This window comes from Tupaia chinensis, unplaced genomic scaffold, assembly GCF_000334495.1.
Source record: "Tupaia chinensis unplaced genomic scaffold, TupChi_1.0 Scaffold000600_1, whole genome shotgun sequence".
NCBI lineage: Eukaryota > Metazoa > Chordata > Mammalia > Scandentia > Tupaiidae > Tupaia > Tupaia belangeri.
Genome location: NW_006160117.1, coordinates 1973391 through 1978967, shown reverse-complemented (window position 1 = coordinate 1978967; position 5577 = coordinate 1973391). Strand labels below are relative to the sequence as shown.

Sequence of the window (5577 nt, the reverse complement as noted above, 5' to 3'; positions counted from 1 at the left end):
TATCTAATTAGTCTCCAAATACTACATGCTAATTTTATTCTCCATGGCTTTGCTGTCCAACTGTTTCAACTAGCTGTGAGATATTAAGGATATTTTTAAAACTTTATTCAAAGGGGCCAGCAGATGGCAAAGTGATTACATCACTGGACTCCCACATGGCTCGCTGCGGTGCTAGGCCTGGACCCAGTGGCTTGAAAATCACACTGGGTGCTTGTGCATGTGTACCCAAAATCCTAGGAGAAAAATGGAGGAGAAGGGATTGTGGCATGGCCATATTCCCTGGAGGGTGGTTTCTCACTTTCCCCCTCACTAACTCTGTCTCTGTCTCTAGGGCTCACAAACACCCTAAGGCAAAAATCTCTACAAAAAAAATCTAGAAAACACAAATGTAGGTTGATAGAAAGTCTGCATAGATAGTACGATTTCTTTATATCTTCATTCACCTTGTCTAATGTTAACATCACACATAAACATGGTACTTTTATCAGAACTAAGAAATTAACATTGTGAGGCTGGCAGGTAGTGTGGTGGTTAAAGGGACTGAGTTCCCACATGGTTGACCATAGTTCAAGTCCTGGACCTGGTGGTTTGCTTTCTCACTTTCTCTCTCTGTCTTTCTCTGTCTCTCTCTGATCAAACTGAAAAATAATAATAATAATAAATAAAGTTAAATAAAATAATTCTTTAAAAAAGAAATTAACATTGGTACAATATTGTTAACTCTAGACTTCATTCAGATTTCACCAGATTTTCCACTCACAGCCTTTTTCTTTGTCAAAATATGATTAAGGACTCCCTCTCTTCCAGTCTTCCTGTCTCCTTGATATCTTTTAAAGATATTCTTCAAACATAAATTTGGTGTGATTTTTTCATAACAGAGAAACCTGCAATGTTGACGTTAATACCGCTATCCCCCATTTATGGATCAGGAAAGGGAGGCTCGGTGAGGGTAAGTGACTTGCCCTAGAAAACGCTGGGCCTGGGATGCAAACCCAGACAACCCGGGCCCAGTGTGTTCCCACACCACCTCATATAAGGCCTGGTGCCTGGAACAGCGAAGACCTCAGTGACTAAAGAAACTGTGTGTATGAACAGAACACCTTGGAGATTAGGGAGCAACACAGGAAAATTATTCTGCTATAATAGTGAAAAACGAGTAACAAAACAGTGTGAATGTTAGGAGGGGTGGGATTGATTGATAAGGGGCATGAGGATCTTTCTGGGGTGATCTTAATGCCCCCTATCTTGACAAAGATTTGGATTACAGAGGCAAATGCCTTTGTCAAAACTCAGCAAATGTGCATTTAAAATTCATGTATTTCATTGTATGTAAATTTCAAATCAAAAGAAAAAACCATGGGGCCAGCAGGTGGTATGGTGGTTAAGGTACTGGACTCCCACATGGTCGACCCCAGTTTGAGTCCTGGACCGGGTGGTTTGCTTTCTCACTTTCTCTCTCTGTCTTTCTCTGTCTCTCTCTGATCAAACTGAAAAATAATAATAATAATAAATAAAGTTAAATAAAATAATTCTTTAAAAAAGAAATTAACATTGGTACAATATTGTTAACTCTAGACTTCATTCAGATTTCACCAGATTTTCCACTCACAGCCTTTTTCTTTGTCAAAATATGATTAAGGACTCCCTCTCTTCCAGTCTTCCTGTCTCCTTGATATCTTTTAAAGATATTCTTCAAACATAAATTTGGTGTGATATTTTCATGACAGAGAGCACATATATAGTGCATACACATGTGCAAGAGAAAGAGAAGCTCCAATGGCAGGATCTCATCATGGTGAGATCTCCGTTCCCCAGCCCTCCAACTCTTTAGGATCCTATAGCCCATATTTGCACACCTGGCATATTTTCAGGCTGATTCAGGAACATGAACCTGTAGTCAGCCATATGGCTTCCAGACTTGCGGGCACTAGCATTATTACTGCACTACAGCAGCTGGGCCAGAGATAATACCTGCACTAGTCTATAAGTGTCTTCTAAAAGGTAGGCAAATAAACATAAGCCAAACACTTAGGATGGATTGTGGTATATAGTATTTGCTGTGTTAGAAAAAGAGAAGCTGTAAATATTCTTTTTCTTGATTATCTGTAGGCTTATGTGTTATTTCCTCTGGATTAGATACTTACGAATGGAATTAATGGATAAAAGGAATTTGCATTTTAAATTTTGACGGGTACAATCAAATTGCCTTCCAAATGACATACCAGTGTGTATTAGAATATTGATTTTTAATGCTTTTTCCAATACTAGAATGTTATCAGTTGTTTTAAATATTTTTGCTGATTTCATGGCTTAAAAATAATATTCTTGAGAACAGCAGATGGTATAGCAGTTATGTCACTGGACTCCCACATGGCACATGGCTGACTGCAGTTCAAGTTTATTTGTTTGTTTGTTTTGTTTTGTTTGTTTTTTTAGAGGTTTTTGCTATAGGGCACATGTGCTCACCAGACAGACAGACAGAAAACGAGAAATCCCCCCCCGGGGGGGATGGCCATGCCGCAATCCCTTCTCCTCCATTGTCCTCTCGGGATCTTGAGCATGCACACACATGCGCCCGGCATGAGTTTTAAGTCACTGGGTTTGGGAGGTGAACCACGGTTGACTACATGGGACTCCAGCGACATAGCCATTACACTAACTGCTGGTCCCTACAAGTCAAGTTTTGAACCTAGTGGCTTGAAAATCACGCCAGAGGTGTGTGCATGTGTGCCCAAAATCCCGGGAGAGCAGAGGAGAAGGGATTGTGGCATCGCCATCCTCCCAGGGGGCTGATTTCTAATTTTCCCTCTCACTGTGTCTCTCTGTCTCTGTGGCTAGTGCACATGCCCTAAGGCAAAAATCTCTTTTTAAAAAAGTGATATTTCTTACTTTTTTTTAAGAATGATTTATTTGATTTGATTTACTACTATTATTTTTTTAATGTGACCAGAGAGAGAGAGAGTGAGAAGGCAGGTTGCCAGGTCTGGGACTCAAAGCACAGTCATGTAGGAGTCCGGCTACTTAACCACCATGCCACCTGCTGACCCCTGCTCTTTACTTTAAAAAACTCAATTAGCTCTAATGGCTAGTGATAATATGCTTTCTTTTAAAATATTTTGTTTATTTGTTTTTAATTAGCCAGAAGGCATGGGCACTTGATGGGTAAGGGAGCAGGGAACATGGTGAAAAACACCTCCGTATAGGGAATAGTCATGCCACAGTTCATTCTCCTCCATTTCTTCCTCCTGTTGGAATTTTAGGCACACGTGCACAAAGGTCCAGCAAGCCTCCAGGTCCAGAACTCAACTGCACAGTTGGCCATGTCGAATCTAACCTCCTTATCCAACATGCCATGGGCTGGCCCAAAAATTGATTAGCTTTCCATATTGCTCCTTCTGTGAACTGTCAGTACATACCCTTTATGTATTTTTCTATTTGGATCCATGTATATTTCTTTTAGATTTGTAGTTTTTTTCTATATTCTGGAAGTTTATTTAAACCATATGTTTTGTAATTTTTTTTTTTCATTCTGACAGTTAAATGTTAACTTCCTGGTGTTTTTTGAAAGCTATGTCCTGGGCCAGCCAATGGTGTTGTGGTTAAGGTATCTGTATCCCACATGGCCAACTGTGCTGTTTGAATCCCAGACCCAGTGGCTTGAAAAACACACTGGGTACACATGCATGCATGCCTAAAGTCCTAAGAGGAGAATGGAGAAGGGATTACGGCATGGCCATCCCCCTGGAGATGGGAGGACTTCTCACTTTCTCTCTTTCTCTTCCTCTCTCTCTCTCTGTCTGTCTCTGTCTGGTGAGCACCTGTAGCAAAAAACAACTGTATCTGTGGTGATATTTATGTCATCAAATTTACTAATATTAATATTTTCCTTTATGAGTTCAGAATCTAATATTTAAAACAAGATTTCTTACCTCAAAATGATATCTTTTAACAACTCTATAGATATTTTAGATAGTTACTGTATTAATTGATCTGAATTTTTTTTCATCATGTAAACATTTAATGATTATCTTTCCCTTTCAGCACTACTTTAGCTGCATCCCACACAAGAGGGGAATCTTTGTAAAGGTCATCAAAAACGCACATAAAGAAAAACTATGACTGAATTTCCAAACATTTTACACCAAAGTAAACTGTGATTCCATTTTTTTTTATTTTGGAGAGGTTTTTTTGCTATAGGGTGCATGCACTTGACAGACAGAGACAGACTGAGAGCTAGAAAGCGAGAAATCACCCCCCCAGGGGGGATGGTCACACCGCAATCCCTTCTCTGCCATTCTCCTCTTGGGATCTTGGGCACACATGCATGCGTGCCCGATGTGAGTTTTAAGCCACCAGGTCCGGGACGCGAACCGTGGTTGACTACATGGGAGTCCAGCGACATAACCATTATACTAACTGCTGGTCCCACTGTAATTCCATTTTTTAATGAACTTTTAAAGTCTCCTCATATTTTAATGTTACATTTATTTTCATTAAGCTCTATTTATCATTGAGATAAAATGCATGTGGTATAAAATTATCATTTCAAAGTGTACAGTTTAGTGGGATGTAGTACATTGACAATTTTGTGCTACCATAATCTCTGTTTAGTTCCAAGTCTTCATCACTGAGAAGCATATACCATAACAATTAAGCAGGCCCTGACCATTCTTTTTCCCCAGCTCTGAGCAAGCACTAGCCTCCTTTCTATTTCTATGGATTTATCTACTCTGGATATTTCCTATAAATACAGTCATACATTTTGTGATCTTTCAAGTCTGACTTCATTCACTAGGCATTTTGTTGGTTTTTTATAATTTTTTAAATTTTAATTTACATTTAATCACATATATCTTTACCATGTACAACATTGGTTTTTCCAGCACAAATGCCATGCATTATCAGTCAAGACAAAAACATTACTACATACATTATCATCAGCAAATAGCTTTTCATCTTTTTGTCAATTAAATGTACTTTTTTCCTTCCCCTGTTCCCCTCCCTCCCTCCACCCATTACCTATCCCCATCACCCCTATCCTTACTGTCTCTAATATCTACCATTGCCCTCCCTTGCTACTATATCTTTGAAACTTTCAGTTTCTGCTATAGAGCACAGATAATCAGTATGTACTGAGTAGGAACACACAAAGTCTGTCTTTCATAGTCTGACTTGCTTTACTTAGCATTAAGTATTCCATATTTGTCTGCTCTGTATCAAATGTCAGGGTTTGACATTATTTTCAATCCAGTAATCTATTTTGGGACATTTGGGTTGATTCCATGTCCTAGCGATTGTAAATAATGCTGGAATAAACATGGATGTGCAAGTGTTTTTCCGACTGAGGGTTTTTCTACCCTTTAGGTAAATGCCTTAGAGTGGAATTACTGGATTGTATGGTAGTTCTTTTTGTAGGTTTCTGAGGTATCTGCAGATCATTCTCCAAAGTGGTTGTACTGATTCGCATTCCCACCGAGTGTAGGAGAATTCCCTTTTCACCGCAGTCTCACCAGCACTTATCACTATTATTGGTTTTTTTTTTTTTTTAATTTTAGCCATTCTGACTGGGGTTAAGCG

At 39.1% G+C, this 5577-nt stretch overlaps 1 pseudogene; it reads left to right on the top strand.

Annotated features, from left to right (window-relative positions):
- The first annotated feature begins 889 nt into the window (after positions 1 to 889).
- The window catches only part of LOC102497882 (tigger transposable element-derived protein 1-like), a 59434-nt pseudogene continuing 54746 nt past the window's right edge, over positions 890 to 5577 (top strand).